We start from the raw sequence: 17447 nt of genomic DNA, 5'->3' as shown, positions 1-17447 counted from the left end.
AATAAGCCAAACCATCCATATTATTGTTGCAAAGCTTTACAGACAGTCCCTCACATCCTGGTTGAATGCATACCCTGCTTCTGGCTCTTAGTGGATTCTTTGCAGTTTATGTTGGTGGAAAATGTATGGGCAGTTGAACTGTTTTTTCATTTTGTTTGAGAAAGTTGTTTTTATTGTCAGCTGTAGCATTTTAAGCTGATTTCAGGCCAGAGTAGTTGGGTTGGACTGTCCCCCATCGTGTGTGCTGGGCCAAGGGCCCTCCACCCTACCTCTTCTAGCAGCATCATCTATTTTGCACTTGGTTTTAGTTACTTCTAGCTGCAGTTGGTCTCTCTTACTTTTTTAGGAGTGCCCATTATAGAACACTCCGATGAAGGCAAGACCTTAAGGTTTTCTATTCCTTAATGCTAGCTGATAACAAAAGAACAGGTGTTTATGCTTCCTCCACGAGAATGGATTCTATTCCCATCTTTAAAACTCTGACTATAATGGATCAGCATACACTGCCCGCCCCCCCCCCCCCCCTGTCCTCCTCCAAAAACGAGTAAATCCTTATGCTTTTGGTGGGAGAAATTTACCTGAAGATTGGATAGCATATGCAAATGACCTGCTTGTAAGTCATGGTTTCAGTTACAGTTGACTCTAGGGCAGTGTTGAGAAAGGAGTCAAATACAATTTTGATAAGGTATGATGGTTCTGTGGGGGTCTCTCAATTGACAGTTGCTGTTAATAAAACAACATATTAATGCAAAGAGAGAGATTTCATGGCCAGGCAGAAAAAGACTTCAACTTAGTCACCTTTCAAGTCAGCCCAGTCTGTCCAGTGTTTTCCCAGTTAGTAAATTCAATCAGTTAAATGAGATTTTCTAAAGTTTGCAAAATGCTCATCTAGGGCTGCCCTAAGTTCATCATTAATTTCAAAATGTTTCTTAGCCTCAAATTTCTTTTAGCTGGGGAGTAGGCTGAAGATGGAGGTTGCCAATAATTCACTCTGAAAATCTTTCAGTTTTTTCCACTGCCAAAAGGCATTAGTTGGCAAGTGCATTGATGTGATCATCTTCGTCACTTTTACAGTCCAGGCATCTTCTCACATGCTTTTGCATCCATTTGGTCCAGAGGACATTTTTAGTAAATACTAGTTATTGTTTCGCTCTTTGCAAGTTGATCATTAAGAAAAATCTTTTTTGAATCCCAGGACAGACTGGCCTTAGTCTTTATGGCTGGTGATATGGGCTTCTCGTTTGCTGCAAGGGTGTAGATTTTCACTAACTGCCTTTATTGTCATTCGTCTAAGTCGTGAAGTGGTAGACTAATGTCTCACCCACAGTAAAAAACTGGGATATATAATAAGTTGGTTCCAGTTTAGTATAATTCTAACATTGTTAAGAATTCAATTTTCTTTTGGTCAGAATTCACCAAATGCAACGCGTATGTGGCACAAAGCTTTGCAATACTTAAATTTTCGTGTCAAATGTGCAATATTCTTTCTTTTGATATACCTATGACATTAGCAGTTTCACTCACCTTTAATCACCCATCACCCAGTACCATACTGTGTACTTCCTTAATGTTTTTTTCCCATCATTTTTGAGGTGTCATCCACATGGTTTGAGAGAAATATCACCAGTTTTAAATTTAACCACTCCAATCCATAGCTGTCGGAAATGAAGGCACAGACTCATTATCATCTATAAGAAGTATGGAAAAAATTATGTTGACATAAGTGATACAATGAAAACCCTTCTGCTCATCAAGTTGTCACTTGAATCAAATTATTGTCCAACATGTTCCATTATAGCTAAAACACTATTTTATTTATATCAATGCCATTTCATTCCCAGACCGAGGAGTTTTCTCCTAGTCTTAATACATACCACTGTAGTATCCCAACTGTCTAATTAAGGGATAATTCTGTACCTTGTCATCCAGCATGCTAAATCTTATAAATGATGACTAACTGAAACCATCAGCTGCCGACAGGTGTTGTTGATATACCTCGATGTGGACAGCTGAAATTGCGTGCCCCGACCGGGACTTGAACCCGGGATCTCCTGCTTACATGGCAGACGCTCTATCCATCTGAGCCACCGAGGACACAGATGAATAGCACGACTGCAGGGACTTATCCCTTGCATGCTTCCCGTGAGACTCTCATTCCCAACTGTTCACAATTCTACATATGTAATGTACCTTATAGACATTCGCCCATCCACTCATTACTCGCGCACGCTTTGACGATTCCTGTAAGAGTGTGGGCAACCTGTGCGCATTCGCACAGACGAAGGTCAATGGCTGGGTAGCCTTTAACTATATATATATGAAGACAGTAACTGTTCTCGAAAGAACAGATACTGTTGATGACTGTGCAGCTTTTCCCTGGAATAAATGATGACTAACTGAAACCCTCAGCTGCCGACAGGTGTTGTTAATATACCTCGTTGTGGACAGTTGAAATTGCGTGCACCGACCGGGACTCGAACCCGGGATCTCCTGCTTACATGGCAGACGCTCTATCCATCTTAGCCACCGAGGACATAGATGAATAGCGCGACTGCAGGGACTTATCCCTTGCACGCTTCCCATGAGACTCACATTCCCAACTGCCATGTAAGCAGGAGATCCCGGGTTCGAGTCCCGGTCGGGGCATGTATTTTCAGCTGTCCACATCGAGGTATATCAACAACACCAGTCATGAAGTTTTTAAAGATAATTAACTGTATATCAGTTAGCGGCATATTTTGAGCCGCTAGTGCTAGTCGTCAGGCATTGAGGCATACACATTATTTAAATGTTATTTATGCTACTAATACTATTCGCTGGCTTATTGCTAGTTTGTTGCATATCCAGGTCTTTGTTATGCCAATTACATACACTTTCTGCATGTGTGTACAATGCATGCTCCAGTGGTCGAGCATGTGACCTCATTTTTGTATAACTTTTATGGACTGTTTAAAGTCACATTGCACTTTTCCATGATGTTTTGAAAGTGAAATCTACATCTACATCTATATCCATACTCCGCAAGCCACCTGACGGTGTGTGGCGGAGGGTACCCTGAGTACCTCTATCGGTTCTCCCTTCTATACCAGTCTCGTATTGTTCGTGGAAAGAAGGATTGTCGGTATGCTTCTGTGTGGGCTCTAATCTCTCTGATTTTATCCTCATGGTCTCTTCGTGAGATATACGTAGGAGGGAGCAATATACTGCTTGACTCTTCGGTGAAGGTATGTTCTCGAAACTTTGACAAAAGCCCGTACCGTGCTACTGAGCGTCTCTTCTGCAGAGTCTTCCAATGGAGTTTATCTATCATCTCCGTAACGCTTTTGCGATTACTAAATGATCCTGTAACGAAGTGCGCTGCTCTCCGTTGGATCTTCTCTATCTCTTCTGTCAACCCTATCTGGTACGGATCCCACACTGCTGAGCAGTATTCAAGCAGTGGGCGAACCTACTTCCTTTGTTTTCGGATTGCATTTCCTTAGGATTCTTCCAATGAATCTCAGTCTGGCATCTACTTTACCGACGATCAACTTTATATGATCATTCCATTTTAAATCACTCCTAATGCGTACTCCCAGATAATTTATGGAATTAACTGCTTCCAGTTGCTGACCTGCTATTTTGTAGCTAAATGATAAGGGAACTATCTTTCTATGTATTCGCAGCACATTACACTTGTCTACATTGAGATTCAATTGCCATTCCCTGCACCATGCATCAATTCGCTGCAGATCCTCCTGCATTTCAGTACAATTTTCCATTGTTACAACCTCTTGATACACCACAGCATCATCTGTAAAAAGCCTCAGTGAACTTCCGATGTAATCCACAAAGTCATTTATGTATATTGTGAATAGCAACAGTCCTATGACACTCCCCTGCGGCACACCTGAAATCACTCTTACTTCGGAAGACTTCTCTCCATTGAGAATGACATGCTGTGTTCTGTTATCTAGGAACTCTTCAATCCAATCGCACAATTGGTCCGATAGTCCATATGCTCTTACTTTGTTCATGAAACGACTGTGGGGAACTGTATCGAATGCCTTGCGGAAGTCAAGAAACACGGCATCTACCTGGGAGCCCGTGTCTATGGCCCTCTGAGTCTCGTGGACAAATAGCACGAGCTGGGTTTCACACGACCGTCTTTTTCGAAACCCATGCTGTTTACTACAGAGTAGATTTCTAGTCTCCAGAAAAATCATTATACTCGAACATAATACGTGACTTAAAACAGTAAACCTGCCACTAAAATGAGGACAGATGCCGAACCACTGCAGCCCGTGGACATAACACACAGAAAGCGAATGTTCTGGACCTGTCAACACAACAAATTATTGATAATTTAACTAATAGTTTTAGTCACATAAATAATATAACTTTATGCGATGTGGTTCACCAGCCAATTGGGCATAGCACCTGATTGTGAGCTGCTGTTAATAGAGAGGAATATGTGAATCTGGAATTGTTGATTCTACAGAAAATATTGTGTTGAGTGTTAATATACACTCCTGGAAATTGAAATAAGAACACCATGAATTCATTGTCCCAGGAAGGGGAAACTTTATTGACACATTCCTGGGGTCAGATACATCACATGATCACACTGACAGAACCACAGGCACATAGACACAGGCAACAGAGCATGCACAATGTCGGCACTAGTACAGTGTATATCCACCTTTCGCAGCAATGCAGGCTGCTATTCTCCCATGGAGACGATCGTAGAGATGCTGGATGTAGTCCTGTGGAACGGCTTGCCATGCCATTTCCACCTGGCGCCTCAGTTGGACCAGCGTTCGTGCTGGAAGTGCAGACCGCGTGAGAAGACGCTTCATCTAGTCCCAAACATGCTCAATGGGGGACAGATCCGGAGATCTTGCTGGCCAGGGTAGTTGACTTACACCTTCTAGAGCACGTTGGGTGGCACGGGATATATGCGGACGTGCATTGTCCTGTTGGAACAGCAAGTTCCCTTGCCGGTCTAGGAATGGTAGAACGATGGGTTCGATGACGGTTTGGATGTACCGTGCACTATTCAGTGTCCCCTCGACGATCACCAGTGGTGTACGGCCAGTGTAGGAGATCGCTCCCCACACCATGATGCCGGGTGTTGGCCCTGTGTGCCTCGGTCGTATGCAGTCCTGATTGTGGTGCTCACCTGCACGGCGCCAAACACGCATACGACCATCATTGGCACCAAGGCAGAAGCGACTCTCATCGCTGAAGACGACACATCTCCATTCGTCCCTCCATTCACGCCTGTCGCGACACCACTGGAGGCGGGCTGCACGATGTTGGGGCGTGAGCGGAAGACGGCCAAACGGTGTGCAGGACCGTAGCCCAGCTTCATGGAGATGGTTGCGAATGGTCCTCGCCGATACCCCAGGAGCAACAGTGTCCCTAATTTGCTGGGAAGTGGCGGTGCGGTCCCCTACGGCACTGCGTAGGATCCTACGGTCTTGGCGTGCATCCGTGTGTCGCTGCGGTCCGGTCCCAGGTCGATGGGCACGTGCACCTTCCGCCGACCACTGGTGACAACATCGATGTACTGTGGAGACCTCACACCCCACGTGTTGAGCAATTCGGCGGTACGTCCACCCGGCCTCCCGCATGCCCACTATATGCCCTCGCTCAAAGTCCGTCAACTGCACATACGGTTCACGTCCACACTGTCGCGGCATGCTACCAGTGTTAAAGACTGCTATGGAGCTCCGTATGCCACGGCAAACTGGCTGACACTGACGGCGGCGGTGCACAAATGCTGCGCAGCTAGCGCCATTCGACGGCCAACACCGCGGTTCCTGGTGTGTCCGCTGTGCCGTGCGTGTGATCATTGCTTGTACAGCCCTCTCGCAGTGTCCGGAGCAAGTATGGTGGGTCTGACACACCGGTGTCAATGTGTTCTTTTTTCCATTTCCAGGAGTGTACATTCAATATGTACCAAATATATTTACCAGAAATCCCTCAAATGTAATACAGCAGTTAAAGACCCTGGGTTGTATGAAGTTGTAAATAGCATGACATTTGTCTTCCCTAGTCATTTGTGTATTGAATATTTAATTAGATAATTAAGTAACTCACAAAATACACTGCATGAAAATTACACACATTGTGTGATTTTGAGTGGTTACAGAAGTAGTACAGTAGTTGATAGGGCAATGTTGTGTGTGTCAGACCAGTCCTCTTTCCTCACCTTCACATTGCCGTGATCATCTTATAGGCCCACTTTTCACAGTTCCCTGAGAGGTCAGCAGTCACAGGCAGCACAATGAATGGCTTCTGAGCTGACAGACAGCAGTTTAGAATGTAGCATTTTTAATTTAATATAATAGTTTTGCTAATTTAGAAAATACTATAGGAACTTTCTTTTCTCGTTGTAATTAGAGTATGCTGTAATAATCACTCAGACATTCCTCAGATACGATGATGTCACATAGTGTTAACGTTCTCACTCGTATTTAAAGTAGATGCTATCACTTCTGCTAACTCTGGACGTAAGGAATCTCACGCTAACATGCAAGCTGGCCTGAAAGTATAATTGCAATTAACTTCTTTCTTGTTATTAGAATTTATTATGTTGTGTGCAGTCCACCGTTTTAGTTATTTGGCCAACTAATTTTATTTAACTTTAGTGGCTAGATGCCAGCTGTCAGTAATCAATTCCACAGATTTGACTCAGGCATGGCTCACCTCCATGCCTCACAATATAGTCCAACTGCTGTTAAGCTGCATGAACAGATCAATTCAGCAATTAACTTGCATGTGGTTATTAAGAAAAGTGTAATACATTTTACCCTTATTTCTTATACACACCTTACTGCTACTGTCTGAACCTACTTTCCAACATAATTTCTTAAAAATTAAAGCACATTTCATAGTAGCGGATAAGCTCCTGTATACCTTTGTTCGAGAACTCTGCTGTTAGATTAGATTAGTTTTTCATTCAATAGATCCGTGCTGACGAGATCATCACGGATGTGGAACATGTCATTTTTTTAGCTGAAATAACAATACTAATAGTTATGAATATATAAAATACATCATTTGTTTCTATTAAAAAATTCGTCAGTGGGGTAGAAGGAGTTTCAGGCTCCTTTTAAACTGATCTTTATTTGTAACATAAATTTTTTATGTTTGCTGGCAAATTGTTGAAGATGAGTGTTCCTGATTAGTGGACCCCTTTTTGAACTAAAGTAAGTGCTTTTAAGTCCTTGTGCAGATCATTTTTGTTCCTGGTATTGTATGTATGAACTGAGCTGTTTGTTGGAAAAAGAGATATATTATTTAGTACAAATTTCATTAAGGAGTAAATATACTGAGAGGCAGTAGTTAGTATACCCAGTTCTTTGAAGAGGTTTCTACAGGACGTCTGTGAATTTACTCCACAAATAATACGTATTACACACTTTTGGACTCTGAAAACTTTTGTTTGATTTGAAGAGTTACCCCAAAATATTATACCATATGACATTATGGAATGAAAGTAGGCAAAGTATGCAAGCTTTTTAATTTTTATGTCGCCCTTGTCAGCTAACACTCGAATTGCAAATACAGATTTGTTAAGGTGTTTCTGCAGTTATGTGGTGTGCTCCTCCCAACTGAATTTATTATCAAGTTGTAATTCCAGGAATTTAAGACTGTCAACCTCTTCTATCTGCTCTTCTTTATATTTTATGCATATGCTGGGTGGAAACCTCTTACAGGTTCTGAATTGCATATAGTGAGTCTTTTTGAAGTTTAATGTCAGTGAGTTGGCTTTAAACCATTTATTAATATCCATGAAAATATCATTAGCAGATCTTTCTAGAACTACACTTGGCATACTATTTATTGCAATAATTGTGTCATCTGCAAACAAAACGAACTCTGCTTCCGGCAGTGTAACTGATGAGAGATCATTAATGTACACAAGAAAAAGGAATGCCCCAAAGATGTGTCCTTGTGGGACACCAAATGTAATTTCTTCCCATTCTGATGATGACTGCTGACTTAATTCACTAGTCCCTTGCACTGACACCCTTTGTTTCCTATTAGCGAGGTATGACTTGAACCATTTTGCAGTACTGCCCGTGACACCATAGAATTCTAATTTATTTAAAAGGATGTTGTGGTTCACACAATCAAATGCCTTTGACAAATCACAGAAAATACCTGTTGCTTGTAATTTGTTGTCTAATGAATTAAGTACATTTTCACTGTAGGTGTAAATAGTCTTCTCGATATCAGAACCCTTCAGAAATCCAAACTGTGTTCTTGATAACATGTTATTTGTGGTCAGATGGTTGAGAAGCTGCCAGTACATTACTTTTTCTAAAATTTTTGAGAATGTTGGCAAAAGTGAAATTGGTCTGTAATTTGATGGTATTATCCCCTTTCTTGAATAGAGGCGTAGCATCTGCATATTTTAGCCAGTCAGGAAATGTCCCAGTTATAATTGACTGGTTACACAAGTAACTTGAATTGTACTAAACTCACAAGAACATGCCTTAATTAACTTTGTTGATATTTCATTGCAACCACTAGAATGCTTTGTTTTTAAAGATTTTATTGTGGAAGTTATTTCTTTTGGTGAAGTGAGTGACATATTCATGCACCTGAAGCTATTTGTAAAGGCTAGTTTCAGATATTCAAGGGCATTATTTACTGATCCTGACAATCCCATTTTATCAGTTACAGATATAAAGTACTTGTTAAATAGATTTGCCACACTATGCCCATCGGTTACTAATGTGTCATCTACCATTAATGCTATTTGCTCCTGTTCCTTTCTGGTTCAATCAGTCTCCTCTTTCACTATATCCCATATTGTTTTTATTTTGTTCCCTGGCATTGCTGTCTTCTTCTCGTAGTACATTTGTTTAGATGTCTGAATTACATTTTATAATATTTTACAGTATTCCTTGTGTTTAGCTATATCATCAGCATTGGAGATATTCTTCATCGACAGATACATTTTCCTTTTTGTCTTACAGGAAATCTTTATTCCTTGTGTAATCCATGGTTTTATTATAGACTTCTGTTTAATTTGAGTAACTTTTAGAGGAAAACAGTTTTCAAACATGTACTGACATTGTTCATGAATGTGTTATATTTTTCATTCATGTCATGAGCACTGTAAACATCTTTCCAGTTCATATCTTTGAGCAGTTTTCTAAAACACTCAATTTTTGGTTGATTGACTACTCTCCTGTACTCAGATTTAGCAGTCTTGATAATCTGCTTAGAATTTACATCTAAAACAAGTAGCTGCATGTCATGATCTGATAGTCCATTTATTGTTCCTTTGATTTGTCTATAAAAATGTTATCAATGGCTGTCCTTGAGGATTTAGTGATCCTAGTTGGAAAGTTTACAGTGTGAGTTAGATTGAAAGACAACATTACTAACTGCAGTAAATGTTTACTGGAAGATTGCATTAGAAAATGTGTATTAAAGTCACCAGCAATCAAAATTTCTTTGTTTCTTCCTGTTAAATAACCCAAAAGAGCTTCTAGATGATTTATGAATAGAATATAATTTCCTGCAGGTGCTCGGTAAATAGTTACTATTATATAGGATCTGTTATGGAACTTTACTTCTGTTGCACATGCTTCTAGATACTGCTCTAAACAGAATTTATTAATGTCAATGTTCTTGAATTTATGGCAGTTTTTAATAAATGTGGCAACTCCTCCTCCATCCATATCTACTCTGCAGAAGTAGGAAGCTAGCTTAAATCCTGAAATGTCTAACACATCTACACCAGTGGTCACTTGATGTTCAGAGAGGCAGATTATGTCAATCTGGTTAGATGAATTCATTTCATCAATACAAATGAGTAGTTCATCAACTTTATTTCTGAGTCCCGGAATGTTCTGGTGTAATAAAGATAACTGATACTGCATACTAATGGGATTATAACTGCTTTGGCGAAGATGAACTGGCAGTTTCTGATTATTTTCTGTTAAACATTGTTTAAATGGAGGCTGTATGCTAAAATCTGACTCCTGTTCATGTGTGTCTGCCAATCACTCTTAAAACTCGTCTTTCTCCCTTTCCTATCCTAAAAAAGGCATCCCTCTGACACCTGTGACCACTGGTATTTTACCACTTGTGACAGTGTCCTCCCCTTAAGTTTTCTGCAGTCAACCCAGACAGTTTTACCTTCCCTTTCCTATTGAGGTGAAGGCCATGCCTAGTGTAGTCCCACCTATTGATAGCATCCACAGGAATCAAACCAATATGGGACCCTATATCCGTCCTAAGCAGCCACTCCAACTCCAAGCTCACCCTCCCGACGGAAGAGTTCAAATGAGGCTGATCATGGCGTCTCAACACAGACACAAATCCCACACTCGTATGCTTCGTTGCTGATGTTATCTTCACCAGGTCACACTCTATGGAATATTCAGAGTCTCCGCCAGTGCTGTTTCCCGGACCACCCACTATAACCGTGGCATCCTCCTTTGTGAAATCCTTGCATAAAGATCCTACACCCTCTGTTACCTGACCCAGATCTGCACTAGGCTTGAAAAAGTTTGTGACCTGGTACTCTGGACCTAGATTTTCCTGCAGTAGTTGGCCAACACCTCTACCATGGGAGCTACCTAACAACAGAATTACCTTAAACACAATTCAACTATATCTTGAAGTTCATCTTTTGTAAAACAGTCTGACAATAGCAATGATTTCACATTAGCAAAAGAGATCATAATTACTGGAAACCAAAATGTAGTAGTACAGTGAGTGTTCAAACAACTTCTGATGTTGCTCTATGCTCACAACTTGTTAATGCCTGTTGATGAATTACAGTTGGGTATTACTGTTTCATTCAGTGGGCATACTACACAATCTCTATATGAAATTTCTCATGAGCTAGTATTGTTGTGCATCAAAAGTACACTGGATGTCAGTATGCCAGAGTGTTTGTTTTGTAATGTTCTTTGAAGCTTTATTATTAGTTTCCTGCACACTGTAGAATTGATTTTCGTATGTCATTCTATAAAAAGAACAAGCAGCGCACCTGTACTGCCCTAATAGACACCGTTCATTTATTTATTTGTTCATTCATTCATTCATTGTTGTCCTCTTTCTAGATACAATGGGCTGTAACATATCAAATTATATTTATGTGAATTATTGTGACAATTTTTCCCCTATTCTGAAAACTGAAGGAAATTTATAGTATCTAGCTTACTATTCTCTCTCTCTCTCTCTCTCTCTCTCTCTCTCTCTCTCTCTCTCTCCATTTCTGTTACTATCGCTGCAACATTTAGATGGTTACCTATACAATACTCGACTATGTGTGGTCATCCTGTGGCCTCTATTCCCCTCTGTAAGGTCCTAATAGACAGTGACTGTAACCTTCTTCAAAGAGAATGTCTGATGGAATTTCTCAGCCTTTCGCCATGAACTGATGTGAGCTCATGCCGTAGATTGCTGTTTTGTCTTAACGGTACAAAACAGGTTCAGAACCAAACCCATTCTGTTGGTGTTATAATCATTAGAAATAATAGTAGGCATCCAGAAAGCACACACCTTTTTCTTGAGTCAATGATCATTACTCTGTATATGTAAGTGCACTTCTAGTGTGTTGCTGGGTTGACACACTGACAAAGTTATAATTCAGTGCTAATTAAAGAATTTCCCAATATAAGAGCTTGTTGTTGAGCCATTTATGGCAAAAAATATGGCACTGTGTTAACTATTCTTATTCATTGTAGCCCATTTATATGACTTTTTGAATCTGCATATTTAGTCTGCTAGTAACTTTAGATATTTATCTTAGTGCACATAGTGTAACAGTATCATCCCTCCACCTCCTCTCTGTTTTCTGTCTCATTCACATATGCTATGCGGGAAAATGGCTGTTACGGTACTACCATATGGACCCAAATTAATCTGATGTCACCTTTGTGTTCTTTACATAGGATGTATGTGCGAGGAAGTAATAAGTATCTTGTCTCTTAATGGAACATACACTGTTGGTGTTTTGAGAGTAATTGTTTTATCATACATATATTTCTTGTAAAATCCACTGTTAGAATTTGTTAAGCATCTTTGTGGTGCTCATGTATTAACTAAATATACCTTTGACGGAATTACGCAGCTCATTTTGTCATATTTTCTTCCTCTTCTAATTAATCCAACTATTCAAGTGTTCGTGACAGACATCACAATATTGAAGAATTAGTTGAGTGTGAAATCTGTAAGCAACTATTTTGAGGTGTATGTTACACTTACTGAGGTTTATTCCACCGAATATGATTCTGGTGTTCATCTTCCTCACAACTATAGTTATCTAGTCATTCCATTTTAACTCGTGATGGGTGTATATTAGCAAATTTTGACAGTTGACTGATTGCTATCAGTAAAGATGTAAAAAAGAAAAGGAAAATCTGTCCTCAACCAAAAGGTTGATTTGAGGACCATAGTGTTTTACTAAGCGTGGGTCTACTGGAGGTAATATGTCCTTACATTCCTGTAATCTTTGAACTGTCTTACCTAGCCAGCTGTAAGGGAACCTAATGTTTAAAGTCTAATATAAGTCACTGTGAAGCTCTACAGCTCTCATATAAACAAGTAATTACAAAAGATGAAAGACGTAATCAGTGACAGAAAATAATCATACAATTTAACCCCACACTTTTGTATTAGTGGTTTAAAACTGGCTCTAATAGAACTGTATCAGTGGTGTTTGCAGTAGTAGCCTTAGGGTTTTTATTTTTACTTTTTAGCAATCAGTTGATTCTGTAAATAATGGTCTTTCAATCATAAGATATAAATTTGTCACGTCTGTAAGTAGTATTGATTTAAATTTCCTCTGGATATTATTCTATTGTCAATATTATTTGTGATTTCATTGTGGAGTGTTTTCATAATCATGGGTGTGACACATGAACTCCATAAATTAACTATAAAATAATTTTAAAATATCCCATACTAAAGATTTCTCTTTCAATATATATCATTTAAAAGGAAACTGATTATTTTTTTAAGCCTGAATATAATTTTTTCTGTAATTGATGAAAACCTATGTTATTAACCAAAAACAATGTGTCACAGGTGTGACAAAATTCAGGAGTACAACATAACACTTTGACCTTCACCGGACAAAATCTGTGAACTGAGTGATTATATGTAAACAAAATAATAAGTGTATAATACTGAAAACTTACTTTATTAGCCATGAAAATATCAGAAAGAACATAATATTATTTTCAAAATAATAACATAATTTCCGTTGTCACGGGTGTGACATAATATTGTCACAAGTGTGAAAAGTGCAAACTTCTCTCAATATTTCAGAGAAATGAAGGTTGAAATTGGATTAAAATTACATTTTTGGCAATACAATAAATCAGTTTGCTCAATTAAAGTGGTGTTGTTGTTAAATTAATAAAAATATTCAATTCCTTAATAGAAACTAAGGAACATCTCCCTTTTAACTGAAAAACTCTCTTGGTTGGTTGCTTTGTTAGTCAGTTGATTTGGTGGGAGGGGCCAACAACGAGGTCATCGTTCCCATCAGATTAGATGCTCTTTCAAAGGAACCATCTTGGCATTTGCCTGAAGTGATTTAGGGAAATCACGGCAAACCTAAATCAGGGTGGCCAGACACGCACTTCAACTATCGTCCTCACGAACACAAGTCCATTGTGCCACCTCACTTGGTCCTTTGTGTTCTTCAGCATATTACACAATATGGATAATGAAGCACTGTCATGTTCAGATAAATAAAGGATTGAATGCTTAACAAACTAAAGGAACATACACAGAAATACACACATAAATAACTTTGTCATGAAAATAATTAAAAAAAATCAACTTCCTTCCGTTTGAAATGTAGGAGGATTCAAAATTTTAACAACATTCTTTTGTAAAGAAAGAACTGAAATGTAATTTTCATTGATGCTAAACAGTTTCTTTTCTTTCTCACATGGTATTAAAAACATGATCTTGATTTCACCAGCCACACACACTGATTGGCAAACAGCGAAAAAATTCTGTCCATTTCCCCCTCTCGCTCTGAATCTCTGTGATCAGAAAGGTTCTGGCTTTCATATCCTTAGTTGGGCTTATGGTTGCTGTACTTCATTTTCTGATTTTGCTTGATTATCTTCAATATTAGACTCTTCAGAATCTGAATAAATGTCAGAATATTTCAGCTGTTTCTTAGATTTAGTGATTTCCCAAAAGATTTCGTATCTTATCATTTCACTGCCAGATGTTTCTGCAGATAAAATATGATGATTGCCATAGTTTCTAAAATAATGGTTGGAAAGCACTTTAAGAATTGGAATGACATCTTTCCAAAACCTTGACTGCCTTTTCTTTGTCTTGTCTACATCACTGCTTGAAACGAACAGTACTTGAATGTCATTCAATTTACCATTAGCATACTCAGAAAATTCCTTTGTATTATTCACTGCCACTTTCTTACTAATGTTTCCTCTCCAGATGGTTCTCTTCACTGTTCCCCCTATCCCATCAGCAGCCACTTTGCCATGTGGCAAAAAAATTCCACTTAATTTCAACTCTCAAACATGATTTGTCGTGGTAGATTTACAACAATGTAAATTTATTTATCAGAAAACATGATTTTTTGTAAATTTTTACATTAAAGAAAAGTTCTTGGCGAAGTCAACTTGCATGGCAACATCATTCTTTGTAAGCTCTTTCTTACAAGATTCAAAATATTTGGCTTTTTTCTCCTTATCCAGAAATGCCTTTTAAATGTTGAGATCTGGTCCTCTAGTTCTTCAGTGACTGGTTTCGGCGTTGATATATTTTCCATCAACTTTGGCACTCCATCTCAGTCTGTCCACTGCTTCCATGAGAGAATTTTATCTTGATTTTCCTTAGTCAGCCACAATGAGAGGTCATGTTTACACTTTGTACATTTTCCTGCCATACAATCCTCATTTTGTACATAACAAGCAATTTTCCTGAAGCAACTCTTTAGAAGAATTGGGAAAATCTGGAATCACATGTGAAATGCTTTTGGTTGTAAATTTAAAATTTACGTGGTATTTGCAAATGCACACATTGTGAGGTCTTTCTGACACTGCGAGTGTGTGACTTGGCCTTAGTTAATAAAATGTTGACGTTCCTAATGGAGTATCAGGATTTGTATTCTTAAATTCGTCGTAGGCCTCACCAAGTCATAATCATATGCTTCTTCTGAACCTCCTCTCATTTTCCGCTACTATGATCATTAACAGATTTTATATCAGAATACCAAGAATAGTTAGACTAACATCATCTCAACAAAAATACTCAATTAGTTAATTTTTTTGTTGCAGCTGACAAACTTCTGGAACCTTTTGTGGGTCTCTTAACTTTTTTATTTCAGCAAGATCCAGTTCCTAAATCAGTTTCCTATAAGCAGGGGTCTGTTTGCTTGGACTATTTGGAAATGACTTTATTGCCTTATTTACAGCCTTGCATAATGTTTGCGAACATTTGTAACACTGTAAGTCACTGGCATGGTTTGTTTCTGACATATTTTTATGTTTACTGCCCCTACACAACCTTTGTCTAGTTTCATCCTTCTCTGTCTTTTTTAGTAGACTGTGTTTGTTCATCAGCAGTTCCTCCCTATTCCTCATTCTTCTTATTCTCTCTCTCTCTCTCTCTCTCTCTCTCTCTCTCTCTCCTTTTAAGTATTCTTCATTTTTCAGTTGTCTTCCTTCATTTTATGCTGCAGCTTTCTTATTCTTTCTGTTGAAGAAGTCATTATCCAGGAATGCAAGATACGTTATTTACATTTATTTCCAATGTCAGTAGACCTGTATTTGTTTTGTATCTCACCAGTTTTAACATTTCACATGAGCAGAAGCAGCTTGTTTCAAATTTTACATACTGGTATTTCATTACATTGGAATATTTTTAAAAATGTGTGCATATTGTCACACCCATGAAAAATATTACTGTCACAACTGTGACAGCATTCCGGGATAAAATACAGTTATTCTCAAAAAATAATAGTTTTGATTTGGCAATTAATATATTTTCTTAACATTACTTCCCTAGAATATTAAAAATTATGAAGTACTTGTTGAAACAAGAAGCAACTTTGTCTTTTTCGTCACAGGTGTGACAGTAATCCCTGTCACTTTCAAAAAGAGAAGAAAACTCAAAAGAAAAATCACCTGGAAAAAATCATTTAATGTAGGATATCAAGGAAGTCTGTTGTTACGTAGCAAGTTGCTCAATTTTGCATCATCTGTTCCACAGAAAGCAAATAAGTTCAGCCAATATAACGTTTCGTGGTGTTCATCGAGTACATTAACGTAAAATCTTTGGGGTGACAATTCATAACTAAATATCTTGATTACAATAAAAATGAGTTTCAAATCATTAAAGTTTATATTTCATTAGTGCATTCACATGCCCAAATACATACTTCCCTGATTTTCTAAAAACGGCAGTTTGTCTCTTTTCATATAGAATGAGCCTGTGTCCTCCTCTGCATGTTTGTGTGCACAGTACTAAGATAACTGTAACATGATGTATCTGAATAATCTGTCTCAAACAGCTGGATTGGGAGAAGTATTTTTATGAGATATTTGTCACAGAAGTCCGATGGTCATTCAGTAAATGATGCCCCAAATTTTTTTACAGCTGTTAATGTAAATAGGAAAATGTCCCTTTAGATGCTTCAAATTCGATGTTTCTTCTGCACATGGGTGCAGTTTCGAACAGTTCACACAGATGGCAGAGCTGTAGTGAACCCTCAAAATGACATATATGCAAGGCACACTTTACAAACAGTGTGGCTTAATTGAATTCTTTGTTACAGAAAAATACCATTGTAAACATCCATAAATGGTTGTGTACAGTGTATGGTAATGATTGATAGCAATAATCTTGAGCAATGGGTAAAGAGAGTTAAAGCATCAGTAAGTGCAGAAACTGAGCTCCAAGCTATAATCTATGTTCGGAACATCCTGTCACAGCCACTGCTCCTGACTTGGTGAATCACACGGATGCCATTATTCATGCAATTTGGCGCGTCACAACTTGACAGTAGGCTCTGCAGCTACTGGCGAGTGCTGTAAATTTACATGTTGTTACTGAGACTCACAAATATTCAAAGGTGTGCCCAAGGTGGGTTCCATGAACGTTGACAACAGACCACAAGATTCAGAGTGATGCCATCTCATCTGAACTGTTGGAGCAGTTTGGGGCCAATGGGAAAGCCTTTCTTTCATGCATTGTTACAGCTGTAAACAAAAAGGCTGTTACTGGAGTGGCACCACTTGCAGTCACCAAAAATGAAGAAATTCAAGGCAGTTTACATTGTTGGCAAAGTTGTGATGACAGTCTTTTGGGATAGTGGTCGTGTCATTTTCATGGATGAGTTTCCAAAAGGGGGTAAATAATTAATTCAGAGTCTTGTGTGAAGACTCTGAACAAATTCAAGAATTGTTTCTGACCTGTTCGGTCTGACAAGAATCCAA

The 17447-nt window shown here is 38.7% G+C and overlaps 1 protein-coding gene and 1 non-coding gene across 3 annotated transcripts in view; one reads left to right on the top strand and one right to left on the bottom strand.

The window, feature by feature from the left end:
* Nucleotides 1-17447, top strand: part of LOC124721534 (ras association domain-containing protein 8) — an 85345-nt gene that overhangs the window by 14916 nt on the left and 52982 nt on the right. The window lies entirely within an intron of this gene.
* Nucleotides 2021-2094, bottom strand: Trnat-ugu. Its single transcript has one exon. It is a non-coding gene; the product is annotated as a tRNA-Thr (tRNA).

Source organism: Schistocerca piceifrons, chromosome X (assembly GCF_021461385.2).
Source record: "Schistocerca piceifrons isolate TAMUIC-IGC-003096 chromosome X, iqSchPice1.1, whole genome shotgun sequence".
NCBI classification, from domain to species: domain Eukaryota; kingdom Metazoa; phylum Arthropoda; class Insecta; order Orthoptera; family Acrididae; genus Schistocerca; species Schistocerca piceifrons.
Note: the sequence above shows the minus strand (reverse complement) of the source record. Positions and strands in the feature narration are given on the sequence as shown.